An 18,484-nucleotide genomic window follows, 5' to 3' on the forward strand; every position below is an offset into this window, starting at 1 on the left:
GGTGGGATCTCTGTAAAAGTTCTGTAATTAGGAAGCATATCACGACATCCACACTTCTGAGTTTTGAGCTCTCTGGAATATGAGCTCTCTGCAGCTGCTGAGCCTGCCTGGCCTTTAATTTGATTAGGCAACCGCCAAAGAATAATCTAAAGGTGCTCACACCACCTCAGCGTCAGATGCGTGGCTCAGGCACCTGGAAGGTACCACCTCTTGTCATTTGGCCTGAGGCATTCTGGGTAAGGTATGTGCTCACTCCGCTTTCCTAGCATTTTGCAAGCCTAGGAATGACAGAAGAGTGAAGTCTCTCATGTCTTCCTTCTAGGGCAAGAAATCATAATGCTTTCCATGATCATTAAGACATTTGACTTCTTTCCTCCTAAAGTCCTATAACTTCTGTTCTGTAATTTGTAGATGACACGTGAAAGCATCGGTCTATCCATTCTAGGTAGGACAGCTGTGATCCCCGCCTTACAGATGAAGACACAAAGGTCCATGGAGATTAAAAAAGTGATTTGGCCTTTGGCAAGTCGGTGGTCTTGACTGCCCCGTGCTCTTTTTGTTACACTTTACTGCTCTTGAGCCTAAATCTCTTCATTTTCTGGAAAACCTCTACGAGGCCCTTTAAAAGGCAGGCATCTGTTAGATGCGGTGGCTCATGCCTGTGAGTGATTTTTAGCACTACTCTGACTTAAAAAGAGTTAAGCAAGCAGGGCTCTGTTTGTTTGAAAATTTCATACTCCCTTCTTATCTGGGAAACAAGAAGGTCCACAAAGAGCCTGAGGCAATGTGGCAAAATCCCAGTACTTTGGAAACCTGAGGCAGGAGAATTGCTTGAAGGCAGGAGTTTGAGACCAGTCTGGGTAACACAGTGAAACCCTGTCTCTACAAAAAATATAAAAATGAGCTGGGCATGGTGGTGCATGCCCGTGGTTTTAGCAAATTGGGAGGCTGAAGTGGGAAGATCATTTGAATCCAGGAGGTGGAAGCTGCAGTGAGCTGTATTCCTACCACTTAATTTCAGTCTGGGCAAGTGTGCAACCCTGACTTCAAAAATTAAAAAAAAAAAAAAAAAAATTATAGAAATGAGGAGCTCCCAGAGACAAGAACCTTATGCCCTAAGTCACCAAACTGTAAACACTAGTCAGACACACTTTCCTCCAATTTTGTCCCAGAAATTTTTCACTCTTAGTTTTTCCAGGGTGCTAAAGAAGAAATACATCCCCAAACTATGAGGAAAAAGAGAGACTCCTTGTATAGATTATAGAGTAGAGGACATTTGAAAATGTGAAAGGAACTCACCACCTGAGTCTCCCCTCTACAAATCCTCCTAATGAAAGTGATGTGATAAATAAAAATGGGAGAAAGGAAACAGGAGAGGCCGGGGCTGGGGCTTCAGGCTGCTGCGGCACTGCAGACAGACCTGCCTGGAATAATAAGAGGCTCCGGTCAACTCTGGCCTCTGGGCTACAGGCGGGGGCTGCTCAGTGGAGCAGACACTTCTCTGCCCTGCTCTGCCCTGCCCTATTCTGTCCTTCCCAGTGGGCTGAGAGCCTCTGCTCAGGAGCAAGCTGGTAGCACCTGGAAACACTCTGGCAGGTGTGCCGGCATCACTGCCAGGCAGGACTCGAGGGGCGAGGAAGGGAAGCCCTCTGAGAGGGGAAGCAGCTTGGCCCCACTTTAGAAGGCACCCAACTACGATATAAGACCTGCTTCAGGAGCCCCTCACAAAACCAGTGGTCTTTTTTCTGACCTGGAGTCAGTCTCCCTCTTTCCAAGTGAGGCCCTACTTCTCCCTATAGTCAGGAATAGGGATATGGGGTGGGGAGAGGTGGGAAGCGAGGGAAAAAATATTTGTTGAACACCTACCATGTGCTAGGGGCCATACTAGGTCCTTTACATGAAAATCAGAAATTACGTATATGCCCCTGTGTATGATGTAGTGCCTGGCATAGTGGCTGATCCACACGGTGTAGCTATTATAATTCTTACATATACTGTTTCACTGAATTCTTACCAACAATCCTATAAGGAGGACCTCTCCATCTTACAGTGGGGAAACATAGATTCAGAGAGCCAAGATCTGTGCCTTAATCTGAATCCAAAGAAGCCACCTTGCCTCAAGTACAAGAACAATAATATTTAAAAACTGGAAACAAAGCTGTGAACTTACTTCCTAAATCTTGATGAAAAGGCTCACATAAACCCATCTATCTCTTGTTCATGACTCCTAAAAGGCTCTGAAATAGATCAGGGAAATAGCTACCTCTTATGAACTTTCTGGGAAGGCAAAGGGATAGACCCAAAGCTTTTTGGGGGCACACATCCTTCCCTCCCCTTGCCCTGCCCCCATCCCAAGCCAGAAAGCACTGGGCTCTAGATTGCTACAGTCCAAGCATATCCAATGCCCGCTTGGAGAGCCCATCAGTGAGGACGAGGGTTTCCTCTGCTCGGTCATCTCATGCCTTGCTCCCCCTGGTCATCTGGGAAGCACAGAGGGAGACCCTACTCTTCACTGGCTCTCTTTTTTCCAGCAGGACTGTTTCCTGTTTATCACCTGGGGGTGGTTTAAGCTCTATTCCTTCTCTCTGGCACTCTTTTACTTCCAAAGGGCAGTGCCCTGCCCAGAAAGCTGGACCTAACCATGGTAAGACCTGGCAAGAACCTGACTGTGGAAGCCTGCCTAGCCTAAAACATCCCTGGCTAGCCCTTCTCTCTGGAGGTGTGAATTTCACATAGAGGCTGTTCTGCCTGTCTCCTCATCATAGGCGCCTTATTTCCACAACCCAGATTCTACTTCACCCTGGCCGCGTCCCATCCCTCAGGTCTGGTGACCATTCTCATCACAGTCCTGGGTTCTTCCTCCTCTCCCGATGTCTGCCCTGCTCTAGCTGCTCCTTGAAGGCCAGCTGGTTTGCAGAAGACCAGAGCACATGCCCTCCTTCAGTCTACTGAGGCCCTGTGGAGTCATGGGAAGAAGGTCAGAGGCAGCATGTGTTGGCTAAAGTTCAGGGAGTGGGTGGCACCACTTGTCATCATCATCCAACAGCCACACCCAAGCCAGGAAGCTAGGTGAAGGCTGGCACACCAAGCCAGGCCTCTGGCCTCAACACTGGATAGTATACTGTGGCTTGGTCACGGCACCTGGTGTTCATTTTCAGATAGCCCCTAGAACTTAGCCTTCTGGGGGTGGGGTACTCCCTTCCAGACGTTCTGGGTTCTGGTTCATGTCTCCTTCGCTCTTCCTTCTCCCTCCCTAGTCCTTCCAGGCTGCCTATCTCTGCTTCCAGTCATCTCCAGGCAGCTCCCTTTCCCAGAGACCCAAGGAAAGCACACATCCTTTTAGTCTTTGAAAAAACAGACTTGAGAGGATGTCACTCACAGGCTCAGCTCTCTCTTTCTGAATCCAGAACACCACTTCCTGGTTAGGAGATGGTATCCATGGGGTTCCCTCACTTTCTTCCCCCTCTCCAAGTCTGCAACTCTGACAGCACCTTCTTCAGTTCCACTGCAAAAACGTAGTGGTAGAGTCAAAGCATCTATTTGGAGAAAAAGTGTCACTCTTAGCCCCTGGGTCTCAAGAATCCAGAATTCATCCCTTCTCCCCAGAACCACCTGGTGCGTTTGTCAAATTACATCTACGCACACTGTGGACCCAGTCAGGTAGTCCTGATCACATCTTCCAAAGAAATCCTCACCCAGGGCCTGGAGAGGACGTGTGCAAGAATGCTCACTGGAGCATTATCTGTGGTGATCCGAGGTCCAAAAAATAGAAATAAAATACCTCCCAGTCTTGGAGTGGCTGTGTTGTCTAGGACATGGCTGCAGTGACGGTGGTGGCAAAACTTATCAGTTCTGGCCAGAGGCCTTCAGAAGGCAGGGAGAAGGTTAGGACCCACAGATAGCACACGCTTTCTCCAAACAGTGATACCAAGAATTGACCCAAGATGGACAGCCTGACCCTGATCACCTGGTCTGCTAAGATCCAGCCCATGTCACAGGCTGTGAGAACCACCAAGAGGAAGACAGAAAACTCCATAGCATAGGCAGGGAAACAGCATGGGAGGAAGCAGGAATGTGCCTGGAAGGGCACTGCTGACTTCCTGACCCCTGTCCACCAGCTCCATCTGGAAATGGCATCAGTATTATCCAGATGAGGCTGGGCGAGGTGGCTCAGGCCTGTAATCCCAGCACTTTGGGAGGCTGAGGTGGGTGGATCACCTGTGGTTAGGAATTCAAGACCAGCCTGGCCAACATGATGAAACTCCATATCTACTAAAAATACAAAATGTAGCTGGGTGTGGTATGCACATCTGTGATCCCATCCGCTTGGCAGGCTGAAGCAGGAGAATCGCTTGAACCTGGGAAGCGGAAGTTACAGTGAGCCGAGATCATGCCACTGCACTCCAGCCTGGGCAATACAGTGAGACTCCATCTCAAACAAACAAACGAAATTGTCAAGATGAGAAAGGGCAGTCCCGCAGGCCCAGAGCTTTGGCAAAGCTACCCTCTTTCAAATTGTATGAGTCACACTGGCTTGGGTCACCTCTGTGTCCTCCAGTGACTCAGAGGGTGTGAGGGGTGGAGGTGGGAGTGTTCATAGCAAGCTGTAGCTCAAAAAAATGTAGAGGATGAGACAGCAGCACTGACCATTTCCTTTCGTTGGTTCAGGAGGGCAAGAGCCAACTTCAGGTGGAAGTGACACCACCATCTGGAAGGTCTGTTGTTTGCCGAGGGGTGCTGGCCGCCTCTCCTGACCCCGTTCACTCAGGATAAGGGTAAGCAGGGGTAACTGCTTCTCACTCCTCACAACTGCGGAAGGAAGCTTCTAGGCCACAGACAGGACGCAGCCCTCTGGCAGCGGCATTCAAGTATCTCGTACATGCACCGTCTTGAACTGCATAGACCGTCTTTCTTGGGGCTGCTGTGGCTTTCCATATTTTGGTTCCAAGGGAACAAAGGGGCTTTTTAGCAGCTGGATTGGATCCTGGGTTATTTTTAGAAACGAATTTCAGCGGAATCATGTCATGCTCATGGAAAGGGGTCATCTCCCTGGGCTACCGGGTCAGGGCCTGATTGTTCCCAGGCCTCAGGTTCTGGTGGAGACCTCAGGACAAGGGGGAAGGAGCTGCCTGGCCGCAGACTGAGGAGGCCACATCTCATCTACCAAAAGGGAGCACCGGGGGCAGCTGCCGTCTCCTCAGGGGCTCAGTAGGAGAGGATGCAAAACAAGATTCCGATGTGGCCCAGACACTCATCAACATGTCCTACACTGGTCATTAGGCCTGGCTGCTCCCATTCTTACCTCCACTCTGACAGTCTCACCTGGACAAAGTACGGAGAACCTCCCGTCCCCATTTTACCTCTTCCAGCCTTCTCTCAGCCCAGCTATTTCCTGGAAGTCACAGGCAAATGAGTGAGCGCTCTATGCTGAAAAGATGGTGTTTATGAAACAGAGGGCCGGGAGTGATCCCTAATAGCCTGCCACCCCTCTGCTCCTGTCTTACTCTTCCTTGTTCACACATTGCACAGACAGGATCCATTAAGCCAGCCCAGGGCTTTGGAAAGTGGACTAATGATGCTTCCTTGCACTTGAGCAATGCTTTAGAGCTGTGGTTCTCCAACCCGGACTGAGCACGAGGATCCCCTGGAGAACTGGTGCAGACCTATTGGCTCCCTCCCTGCCAACTCCTGAGTTTCTGGTTCAGGCAAGCAGAGATGGGGCTTGGGAAGGTGCATTTGTAACAGGTTCCTTAACAGGGCAAGCTGATGCTGCTAATCTGGGGCCCACACTCTGAAAATGCTGCAAGGTTTCAAAGCATTTCCATGAACCTCCTCAGCTCCAGGGTGACATAGGAAGACACCGGAAGGTCTTGTCATGTGTCTCCTTCACTCTTTCCTTTCCCTCCGCGAGTCCTTCTAGGTTGCTGACCTCTGCTTCCACTCATCTCTGGGCAGCCCCCTTTCCAAGACAGAGCCCCTAAAAAGCCCACATTGTTCTAGTCTTTGAGAAAACAGGCTTGAGAGGATGTTGCTCACCAGGCTACACCAGAAGCCAAGGTCTATTCGAAAGTTAAAGCAAGCGACCTGCACCCTCCTCCTCCCAGGTTCAAGTGATTCTCGTGCCTCAGCCTCCCGAGTGGCTGGGATTGCAGGTGTGTGCCACCATGCCCAGCTATGTTTTCTATTTTTAGTAGAGATATGGTTTCATTGTGTTGGCCAGGCTAGTCTGGAACTCCTGGCCTCAAGGGATCCACCTCCCAAAATGCTGGGATTACAAGCATGAGCCATTGCTTGTGAGGTTCGGAGGGACACCCCGACCCTTTTCAGGTTTCAGTGGAGCGAAGCTCCTCCCAGTCCTGTCTTCTGTGTCCTCAGGAGACGAGCGATGGTGGGGCCCATACGCAGGTGACGGGGGACGAAAACAAAAGGCTCCCGCTGCTCCTTCGGTTCCCAAAATAGGACTGCCCAGGTCACATCTGGAACCCAGGCTGCCTTTCCCCTGCCATTCCCCACGGCTCCAGAAGACGCACCAGGCCCACCGCCTCTGCCACACCTCTCAGGGGGTGCCTGCCCGCTGCTCCGAGGCCAGGGAGGCCGGCGGCAGCTGCTGGTTTCCAGCCAGTTGACAGGCGGTTATAAACAGTCGCTTTAGGTTGCTATGGCAAAGCGAGTGTGCAGCCCAGCGACGGTGAAGCTATTTATGTGCCTGTAATGGCAGAATAGTCTGGGTTTTTTTATTGTCTTTCTTTTAAAGTTTTCCTTTCCCAACCCCCTAAATCAGCTTTAAAAAAGGAAAACAAAAAAGAGCCATTGCAACTTTCTCAGGAACAAAAAGAGAATAGCCAGAAAAGAAAGCCTATGACTTGAGCCAGGAAGGGGAAGATGGAAGCAGGGAGTGTGGGTGAGCTCCTTCCCTAAAGGGACTGTGCAGCATCTGGCCATAGGCCTCTAATCACTTAGGAACCAAAGCCCTGCCTCTGGCTCAGCTCCTCAAGGAGAAATGCCAAACCCCAGGGTCTTCTCACCTCCCTGCGCTTATGTCACCGAGAAGAGACAAAGCCACTTTATCTTCTTGTTCTAGCAGCAGCATTCCTCCTATCCCCCAGCCCCCACCAGCTGCCAGTATCAAGGGAGGAAGAACCAGGGTTCATGGGAGGAGAGCTTCAAAGCCCCCATCCCCTCTGTGAGTAGCAGTGCCCCCTGGGCAAGGAGCCAGCTCCCTCCAGCTGGAGGGTTGCAGAGAGCAACCTCTAGAGGTGTCTCTGAAGAGACACGTGTTTCCTCCACTTCTACAGAGAACTTTCATCCAATCCTTTCTCTTCAGGGAGCTTTCGGGGGAAGGGCTATTTCTGCACAAGAAGATCCAGGATTTTAGTCCAGGTGGTGAGGACCCCTAGTCAGCATCCCACAGTCAGCATGCAAGGTTCAGATGCTGATGGATGACCAGGAACAGTGAGACAGATTCCCCCCTAGACACGTATGCACCAGGGACATGGGAAAAGTTTTTGGCCGAGGGGTTAGGGAGTGATCAGAGGTCAGTCTCCAGCTATTGGATGGAAGCACTATGGCCGTCTGCCTTGACTCCCTCAATCACAAATAAAAGAGCAAAGAAGAAAAGAAAAAAGGGCCATAGGTGTTTCAAGATGGGGAAGGCATGGTGGCACATCCTGTAATCCCAGCTTTTTGGGAGGCTGAGGAGGGAGGATTGCTTGAACTCAGGAGTTGGAGTGAAGCCTGTTTTTTTCTCTAAAAAAAGTAAAGAAAAAAAAATAAGGGTCAAGAGAGTGGCAGTCACAAGCCCATTTGGTGATTAATCACACACACGCACACACTCACACACGTAACTGAGCTGAAAGTGTGAACTGACTTCAATAAATGTGCTATAGGTCGTCAATAACTAACCAGCATGTAAGTAAGAGAAAGAGTCACCTTTCAGAAACAGCTAGCTGGAATACAAAGATGTTGCAGGAATTTACCAACCCCTCTTCCCCACCTTATTCCAGCTTCTTTTGGATTGGTGTATACTTATTAAATATCTCTGACTGTCGACAGACATATTAACCAGATAAAAATAAAGTTAGGGCAGTGTTAAAAAGAGCAAATTACATAGACTCTTCCATTTCCTCCCATCTCATATCATAACTGAATGTCCCCCAGATGCCACCATGGCTCAGGAAGGATACAGATAAGAATACTCTCCACAGGAGGAGAGAAGGCTGGAGAACAGGGAAGAGACTGATGCTCCCATCACGGAAGCACCCTTCTGCTACCCCAGGAGAGGTCAAAGGTCCCAACTGACAGCCCTGGTTAGCTCATAAGCTCTTGTTAGAGAAATCAGAACTTGGGATAAAAATAAGTCTTGGCAGCACCTTGAGGTCAAAAAGCAGAGCAGGCATCATTTCTAAACCTGTCAAACCAATTATCATCAGCATCCTATTTCCTACAGGGTAGTGAGGGAGAAGGGAGAGGTAAGGAAAGGGTTAAGAGATAAAAAGGGTATAGCTCTGGACTGTTGGGTCCAGGCTGATGGAAAGGCACCAACTATGAATTAAGGTTCCAGATAAGCTGTGCTTCTCTTCCTAGGCTTAAGAGTATAAACACAGCTAGGCACGGTGGCTCACCTGAGGTCGGGAGTTTAAGACCAGCCTGGCCAACATGGCAAAACCCCATCTCTACTAAAAATACAAAAATTAGCTGGATGTGGTGGCATACACCTATAATCCCAGCTACTTAGGAGGCTGAGGAAGAAGAATTACTTGAACCGGGGAGACCAGCCTGGACAGCGTGGTGAAACCTCATCTCTACTAAAAATACAAAAAGATTGACTGGGCATGGTGGCAGGTGCCTGTAATCCCAGCTATTCAAGAGGCTGAGGCAGAGAATCACTTGAAGCCGGGGACAGAGTTTGCAGTGACCTGAGATCATGCCACTGCATTCCAGCCTGGGCAACAGATCGAGACTCTGTCTCAAAAAAGGAAAAGAAAAAAAAAAGAGTATGAACTCAAGCGGAGTGGCCATTTCTTGGGAATACATAAAAAGACGAAGAGACATACAGACATGTTTCAGTGTCCCAAGGTAGAATGAGCTTCCAAAACTCACGGACTAGCAAGAACATCTATTCCAAAGTGCTCACATTCACAGTGATGGACACAGGGCCCATTGTTGAAAGAGACAAAGGGCAGGCAGAGATGACTCAGCCCCGGTGGGTCGTTGTTGATGGAAGTCTCTCTGGGGAGAGAAAGTGGAGAGTATTGTGTATATTTCTTCCAAGTGAGCAGAAAGGTTGTGTCATCACCTCTCTATGCCAGCCTCAGCTCCAGCTCCTGGCCTAACCTGGGCAATGAATGAATAAGCCACCCTTCTCTGTTCCATCCCGTGTGCTTCCATTTCCAAGGGGAGGAAAGGTATGAAAGTCTCGGAAAGGGATCCAGTCTCCAGAGAGAATCAGTAAGACCCAGGCACTGCTCCTTCGGCACCTGCTCCATCTCCCCACATTCTTTGCATATTAAAATTGGTGGACTGAATGAATGGTTGAGGGCATATCTCCCCTGACCCCAGGGCACAGTCGCAGAGGTTTTGGTGCAGGTAGAAGGGGGATGAGCTGCTAATGAAGGAATCATCTACTCTCTAGGGAGAGGCAAAGGCGAACACAGCCCAGTTGATTCTAAATTCCCATAGATACCACTTTAAACACCACTTTGACCCCCAAGGCAAAACCTGAGAGAACTATGGGATGGTGGTGGGAGATCTGTAGGAATTGACGAAATAAGATATTTTCTGGATTATTTTATTTCTAAAGTGCTGAGCTGCCAAGATCATAAGAAAAATACCTAGCACCAAACTCTACCTCTCCATTTTTCTCTCCATCTCATTCCGCTTCTGACTTTATTATTCCATACTTACGTGTATCCCTTCCCCACCTCCTCCTCCCCAACCTATTTCAATCTATTTCAATCTCTCAATCTCTCTCATTCTCTTTTTCCACATCTTCAGGGACAGGCTAATTGGATGGAATTTAATTCTCCTTGCCTGGGTAGTTTTCGAAACCAATCAGTCCTGTCCTAGTCCACAGTGGCTCACATAGTGGAAGGAGCAGGAATGTGCTGAGAAGCAAGTCAGGCACTTTCGGGGCTGCCACAGCCAGCACCAACCAACCCAGGACCCATCTGTGTCACTGGGGTCATGGAAAATGGGTCAAAGGCACGTGGGACCAGATTCCATGAGCCAATCTGCATTCTCCCCAATCCATCTGGAACTTGCTTGTCTAATTTCAAATGTTTATGCAGGATCTAACTATGCTGGAGGTAGAGATAAACAGCTAACACTGAGGACTAGAGGCGGCAGAAAGGGAAAGATAGGCGAATATTCCCATGGATTAAATACAAAAGCCAGTTATACTAACTGCAGTCTTCTAAAAAATGAAAAAATGAAACAAACCACCAAAGTCAGGACATAGTATGCTCAGCTGAGCTCCCAATCGAGCATAAATGGGGGAGTGGCCAGATGGAGGAAGTGGCCAGGATACTAGACAGATAGAAAAGGTACCTGGGGCTACAATCTGACCCCGGCTCTCAGGGAATTTGACAACTCAAGAACTGACCACAATAAGCTTGTCCTACCCAACTCAAGCTGCAAGCGGGCTCCACTGTCCCACCTCCGTTCCACTCTGAGCCTACAGAATGTGGTGGGGGATAGACATATGGATGCTAAAATCCAACCCCCTGGTGACAGGCTGCTTCCTTCTCTCCTTCCCCACCACTACACAAGGATTTGCAGAGGAGTAGCAGCGACGAACATGCTATTCAAGCAGAGTGAAAGTTTTGCAGGCATCTCACGCTATCTGCCTAACATTTGCTTCTGCAGAAGACTGCCAGAGCCGGCTTTCCCCCAGCTCCTCCAGTCTCACACACCCTGGCCAGCTGTTCCAAATTAGCAAGATCTTCATCACCAGAGACGGATCTTTTTCAGTGTGGGGGAAGGGGGTCACTTTCCTCCCTTTAGGGTTCCTGTCACTGGGCCCTCTCTCTGTAAGCAGCCAAGTCCTCAGAGAAGCTGAGGACACGCCAGCCTGCTCTCTTCCCTCCCTCCTCCAATGGCCAGCCCAAGAAAGAGAGCTGTCCTTCGTAGGGGGGAAGTCCCATGGCAGTGAGGCTATGGAAACTTTGCCGTCTAAGGCTGTGGAATTCTTTCCCGAGGCTCCTGCAGTTAATCATCGCAGCTCCCTGGATTCCCAACTTGGGGCTTTAAAAGGTAGCACTAGAGCAAGAAGGACAAACATATTGAGGAGAAGAAAGAAAAAAATGTTGGTGTAAGTGAAAAGGAAACTACCCCCAACACAAGTCTACTGAGTAACTCATTGTGAGATGGGGAAAGAAGAGAGACAGGAAAAATAAGTAGAGACCACACTCCAGAACATTCCTCCAGATTCCCAGCGAATGCTGCCCATATCCATTCTCTGGAACCTACAGGGAAGTTTTGCTAACGTACTTGTAGAAGGATTACTTAGGGTTGCTTTGTTTGAAACTTTCTCCTCGCAGCAGATCACGAGCTTCTGTCCCCCTTTGGAAAAAAAGTGCTTGACTCACGCCTGTCATCCCGGCATTGTGGGAGGCTGAGGTGGACAAATTGCTTGAATCCAGGAGTTCGAGACCAGCCTGAGCAACATGGTGAAATAAAATATATAAAAATTAGCCAGGCCTGGTGGTGCACACGGATAGTCCCAGCTACTCTAGAGGCTGAGGCTGCAGTGAGTGGAGATGGTACCACTGCACTCCAGCCTGGATGATAAACCCTGTCACAGAGCAACACTAGCAAAAGCAAGAACGTGCTAGAGAGCTCACAGTTGTGAGGACACAGCACAGAAACGCTAACTGCCCAGATGGTAGAAGTGGCCTCTTAGCCAGGCTGTCGTGACTTCCAAGTCCACAAAGACAAGTTTGGTTCTAAAGAAGGGTAGGAAGGGAACTGCCTTTTTCTTCCTAAGGGAATAGTTTCAAAAGCCAAGATAGGGCCGGGTGCGGTGGCTCAAGCCTGTAATCCCAGCACTTTGGGAGGCCGAGGTGGGCGGATCAAGAGGTCAAGAGATCGAGACCATCCTGGTCGACATGGTGAAACCCCGTCTCTACTAAAAATACAAAAATTTAGCTGGGCATGGTGGCGCGTGCCTGTAATCCCAGCTACTCAGGAGGCTGAGGCAGGAGAATTGCCTGAACCCAGGAGGCAGCGGTTGCGGTGAGCCAAGATCACATCATTGCACTCCAGCCTGGGTAACAAGAACGAAACTCCGTCTCAAAAAAAAAGCCAAGATAAGAGGGGTATATGGCAAAAGGAAGAGAAGGTTCCATAACAGGGCAAAGAAAGTGGACAGTCTTGACAGTTTGTTTCTTCCCGGTGAGCATAGGGAGAGAGGCCTCCTTTGTAGGATTATAAGGCCCTATTCAGAGAGTGAGATGAACCTAGGTTAATAGGAACAGGAGCCGCTTTTCCACTATGTTAACTGTGCATCCAACCAAACCTAGAAGGCAGAAAGAATGGAGGCCAAAATTAAGCTGCTTTGGGAAAGCCAAGGCCCTCCAAAGACTCTGAGTTTTGCCTGCAAGAGGACAGATGACGTAATTATCCCCAGAATTGTGTGGAGGTACTGTTTCCAGAACTGAGGTCTGCCTTGCTGTCCACCCCCTACAGGTCCCCTGGTCAGGACCCTTTCAACTCTCATTTCAAAAGAGCCAGACAGAAAACATTGTAAGACACCAAAATGCTATCATCCCTCCCAGCAGGAGCTGTCAGCTGCGTGTGGCCACCTGTCCCAGGAATTCCCTTTCAGACTCATGGGCAGCTCTCTGCAGCTTATGAGAATCCCCTTGGATGCTTCCTTCTGCGCTGGTGCCAGCTTGGAAAGGAGACAGAGTTACTCACGGCTCTGCTCTACCCGGAAGCAGCAAGTGTGGCAGCGCTGCAGGTTACCACGTGTGCGCCACCACCTTCTCAAAGCAGAAAGGGGCCAGCGGGGTGGGGGTGCTGACCACAAGCTAGGAGGCAGGTCAGACCTCTCACAATTTTATCACCAGTAAGAATTCTAGCCAGTAAGTTCCTGGCCTTTTCAGGGAGCATGTCCCCTGCTTCTCCCACCAACTACATCAAACAGGAATCCCATCATCATAGCCACATAGATGGAAAAGTCTAAACCCCCTCATTTTACATTTAAGCACGTATGAGCCAAATATTGTGCTGAGTGCTGGACAAAAAGGCTACAGAATCTTAACGGGAAAGCAGGACAGAGGCAGAGACACCTGAAGCAAGGAAGTCTGTACTGGGAGTCAAATGAAGGGCACAAACATCTCCCACGTCTGCTCGTCTGTGCCTACCCAAAACTTCTAGGTTCTCTGCTGCTGCTGGCTTGCAGCCATCAAGCTGCTGCAGGAGACAGCTCATCACAGCGTGGGCCTCCCACTAATGCTCAGCCTGAGCAGAGGGGAGCCTTCTCTTTCCAGAGCTGCTACGTACAGTCAGGTAGCATGTGTCCTGAATGTGGGCACCGGGTAAGGAGGTGGTCTGGGAGATGAAATCCACCCTAAGTTTTGCTGGATGGGCCTTGCACCTGTGGGTTATATTTGCTTTTCTAAAATCTTTTAAAGTACCTTAAGGAGCCAGGCGCGGTGGCTCATGCCTGTACTCCCAGCACTTAGGAGGCTGAGGTGGGCGGGTCACAAAGTCAGGAGTTCCAGACCAGTCTGGCCAATATGGTGAAACCGCATCTCTACTAAAAATACGAAAGTTAGCCAGGCATGGCGGTGGGTGCCTGTAGTCCTAGCTACTCGGGAGGCTGAGGCAGGAGAATTGCATGAACACAGGAGGCGGAGATTACAGTGAGCCAAGATCATGCCATTGCACTCCAGCCTGGGTGACAGAGCGAGACACCGTCTCAAAAAAAAAAAAAAAAAAAAAAAAAAGGGGGGGATTAAAGAGTCATCTACCCCATACCAAAGCTGAAAGGATTATTACTTTTTTCATGTGCAATGGCCCCTTGCCTTTGGATGAAGATCAAGTACCTCTCTCTCTTTTTTTCTTTTTTTCAAGACCGAGTCTTGCTGTTGTCATCCAGGCTGGAGTGCAGTGGCGTGATCTGGTCTCACTGCAACCTCTGCCTCCTGGGTTTCAGCAATTCTCCTGCCTCAGCCTCCCCAGTAGCTGAGATTACAGGCAGCTGCCACCATGCCTGACTAATATTTGTGTTTTTAGTAAAGACGGGATTTCACCATGGCGGCCAGGCTGGTCTTGAACTCCCGACCTCAGGTGATCCACCTGCCTCAGCCTCCCAAAATGCTGGAATTACAGGTGTGAGCCACTGCACCCGGCCTGGAGAGCAAGTATGGCTGGGTATGGTGGCTCATGCCTGTAATCTCAACACTTTGGGAGGCTAAGGTAGGCAGATCATCTGAGGTCGGGATTTCAAGACCAGCCTGACCAACATGAAGAAACTCTGTCTCTACTAAAAATACAAAATTAGCCAGGCATGGTGGTACATGCCTAAAGTTCCAGCTACTCAGGAGGCTGAGGCAGGAGAATCGCTTGAACCCAGGAGTCAGAGGTTGCAGTAAGCTGGGATCATGCCATTGCACTCCAGCCTGGGCGATAAGAGTGAAACTTCATCACAAAAAAGAAAAAAAAGGAAAAAGAAAAGAAGCCATTGAACCGTGGAGGCAAACTGCCTTTGCCCCTCTGTCAGAGCCTCCCCGTGCCTCTGGCCACCTCGTTCCTACACTTCCCAGTCTCGGGTCTGGACCCTTGGCTCTGTGGACCAGGAGGACGTTAGTACTTCCCATTCACAGACTTCTCCAGAATCTCCAATTTTTTCAGCTATATCTAGGGAATCTATCTGTCTGACGTTCCTTTTTAAGTGGTATCAGCAAGACTGAGTAAAAAGACAGAAAAAGTTCACAAGAGTGAAAGAACTCTGTGTTAAGAACTCACATATGGGTAATGCTTCAGAGTTTTCTTTTTTTTAGGTAAAGAAAGGCAGATTTATTAGAGAAAGTATGAAAATACATTGCAAGTTTGCAACTGGCAGCACAGCAGAGAAGGAGCTGTCTGCTGCTTCAGTTTTCAAAGCACTCTGACATTTGATCTTTGTGACAATCTTTTGAGATAGATAGGACTGACACTATCATTCTTTTTTTCTTCTGAAACTAGATTCGGCTTCAGACGATATCATTCTTTTACAGATTTTATAACACACGGTTTTTAAAGGTGAAGTTACTCACTCAGTGAAGGCCATGCAACCACAGGAAGAGCCTAGAAGAAGCTAAGGCATACCCCATACCACAACGTCCTAAAAGAAAGTGGAGAGATGAGGCTGGGCACGGCGGCTCATTCCTGTAATCCTGGAGACTCAGGAGGCCAAGGCAGGAGGATCGCTTGAGGACAGGAGTTTGAGACCAGCCTGGACAATACAGTGATATATCGTCTCTACAAAAAAAAAAAAAAAAAAAAAAAAAAAAAAAAAAAATCGCTAGGCATGGTAGCATGTGCCTGTAGTCCCATCTCAGGAGGCTGAGGTGGAAGGATTGCTTGAGTCCAGCAGTTTGAAGCTGTGGTAAGCTATGATCATACCACCGCACTCCAGCCTGGGCGACAGAACAAGACACTGCTTGAAAAAAAAAAAAAAATGCTGGGCATGATGGCTTGCACCTGTAATCCCAGCACTTTGGGAGGCTGAGATGGGTGGATCATGAGGGCAAGAGATTGAGATCGTCCTGGCCAACATGGCGAAACCCCGCCTCTACTGAAAATACAAAAATTAGCTGGGCATGGTGGTGCACACCTGTAATCCTAGCTACTCGGGAGGCTGAGGCAGGAGGATCGCTTGAACCTCGGAGGCGGAGGTCACAGTGAACCCAGATCCTGCCACCACACTCCAGCCTGGCAATAGAGCAAGACTCTGTCTCAAAAAAAAGGAGAAAGAGAGAGAGAGAAAGAGAAAGAGAAAGAGAGAGAGAGAGAGAGAGAGAGAGAGAGAGAGAGAGAGAGAGCTGTATAAAATAGCGGGATAATTCTAGGCCCAACCCAGGATGTTGGAGCTGGGGATTCCTGTCCTGATGAGCTCAGAGGATTAATATAGGTTCTGCTTCCTCTCAGAGGTAACAGTGAGACATGCTGAGTGTCTGTGTGTGTCATTCTTCTTGGCCATGGGCCCCTTGAGGGTACAGTTTGTGGTCTAGATGGAGGCGGCACACCTCCTGGTGTGCTGTGGAGGTACAAAAGGGAGGAGAACTAGAAAGGGTGGAGGAAGATTAGAGAAAGAAAGGAAGAGGGCCCTTTCCCTTAGGGAATTCCCAGTCCACAGAATTCTAAATAAACAAGACAGGACACACCCGTATTAAGAAGACCTGTGATTATGGTACAGTAAGTACATCCAGAAATACTGAAGTGCCTTGAGACCAGGAATGACAAAGACTGACGAGGGAAAGAAATGCAAAAAACAAGCAAACACAAACCCCAAAATATAAACAGGAAAAAAAATATTGCTCTAGGGTCTTTAGACCCTTTCAAGGACTTCAGTATTGAAAGCAGGGAATCCTTGGGGTTAACAATAGGGTCTTTCCCTAGGAAGGCAAGCAAAGGCAAGATTGTGGCCTCAGATAACCACTTCTCTCCAGCTAGCTCTTCTGGGTTCAGATGATATCATGCACATTAAGTATTTGTCCAGAAAAGAGAGCTCTGGATGGGTGAAACCTCAGAACAGAGTTTATAAACAGCACATTCAAATCCACCCTCCTTCTACCACCTGGGAGAGTGATCGTCCTCAGTTTCCTGCTACAAGGAAAGAGTTGGCTATTCTCTTCATATTACTGTAAATTATGATATATCTAAAAAATGTGATTAGAAAATGGGGGCCTCTGTGGGAAGACGAATAGACAAAGAGCGGCACGTCCATACAATGGAGTTATTATTTGAGGAAGGAAGTTCTGACACATGCTGCCACACGGATGAACCTTAAAAACATTATGCTAAGTGAAATAGACCAGACACACACACACAAATAAATACGGTATAATTCTATTCAGATGAAGTATGTAGCATAGGCAAATTCATAGAGACAGGAAGTAGAGTGGAGGTTACCAGGGACTCGACGGAGCGAAGAATGGGCAATACTGTTTAATGGGTGCAGAGTTTCAGTCTGGGAGGAAGGAGAAGTTCTGGACATGAATGATAGTGGCGGGAACCCCGCATTATTAGGAATGCAGTTAGTACCGCTGAGCAGTCTAATGAAAAATGGTTAAGATGGCAACTTTTATGTTCTGTATATTTTATCACAGTAAAGGAGGAGGAAGAGCAAATGGAAGAGTCATGCTGGTATAGACAGGTGAGAAAGGTGGAGAAGGGAAGAGCAGAGCTAAGTTCCACATGTGGCACCAGCGGCTGCTGTCACCAGGAGCTCAGGCCCATTGTGGTAATGGAATTGGAGGCCAGAGGGGCACAGGTCAGTCACCACAGACATGCCCAGGGCTGGGAGCCCACAGACAGCCTGGCACAAAGTCAAAGAACTCAAGGGGACCTGGCAAAGTGGGGTGACAAGGCAAAGGTGGAGAAATGGACTGGGCTTTCTGAAAGCCATGCAGTGTGTTTGTGTGTGGTGGGGGACAATGGTGGAGGTGCTTTGAGGGTGTTGGGCATAGGGTCGACAAATCACCTTTTCAAAGAGCAGGAGACAGGCATCTGTGTTCATCCTCTCCTCTCCCAAAGTCACCCCCTCATCAGCTCAGAGAACGCAGGCACCTGGGTAGAGCAGGTACAGCTAAGGCCTTCCTGACCCAAGATCGGGAACTAAGTCTTCAGGCTTTTTGATCACTCCGTGTTACTGTCTCATTTGATCCTCCCAACAGCCTTGGGAAGTGGGTCAGATCACTCCTATTTTACAGAGAAAACCGGCTAAATACTTTGTCTGGGATCGCACAGTATGAAGCCAAGCCAGAATCCAAACCCGAGTTTGGCAAAAGCCACACTTTTTTTTCGTCATAATGCCTTTGAGGTAGTTTCCAGACATGAGACCTCTCCTCCTCAGTGACCACTCACCTCTCAAAGTATGGTAGTGATCAAGAGCACAAGCTCTATGGACAGACAGCCCAAATCCCAGATCCACCACCATCACTACACGTTTGACCTTGGGAAAGAGTGTGTGTGTGTGCGTGTGTGTGTGCGCGCTTTTTAGACAAAGTTTCTCTCTTGTTGCCCAGGCTGGAGTGCAGCGGTGCAATCTCGGCTCACTGCAACCTCCGCCTCCCAGGTTCTAGTGATTCTCCTGCCTCAGACTTCCAAGTAGCTGGGATTTACAAGTCCACGCCACCACGCCCAGCTAATTTTTGAATTTTTAGTAGACACGGGGTTTCACCACGTTGGCCAGGTTGATCTTGAACTCCTGACCTCAAGTGACCCACCTGCCTCGGCCTCCCAAGTGCTAGGATTACAGGCACAAGCCACTGCACCC

The 18,484-nt window shown here is 48.9% G+C and overlaps 1 protein-coding gene across 7 annotated transcripts in view; it reads right to left on the bottom strand.

The window, feature by feature from the left end:
* The window catches only part of ATP2B4 (ATPase plasma membrane Ca2+ transporting 4), a 116,860-nt gene that overhangs the window by 63,168 nt on the left and 35,208 nt on the right, over positions 1-18,484 (bottom strand). Inside the window, exon 2 of one of the 7 annotated variants that reach the window (XM_074385001.1) lies at positions 9,134-9,228. The exons of 5 other annotated variants lie outside the window; for them this stretch is intronic. The gene's annotated coding sequence lies outside the window, so the exon portion shown is untranslated. Of the gene's footprint in view, positions 1-9,133; positions 9,229-11,487; positions 11,655-18,484 lie in introns of those variants that run through there. One more of the 7 variants, XM_074385002.1, reaches the window with a different exon arrangement.

This window comes from Saimiri boliviensis, chromosome 14 (genome assembly GCF_048565385.1).
Source record: "Saimiri boliviensis isolate mSaiBol1 chromosome 14, mSaiBol1.pri, whole genome shotgun sequence".
NCBI classification, from domain to species: Eukaryota; Metazoa; Chordata; class Mammalia; order Primates; family Cebidae; genus Saimiri; species Saimiri boliviensis.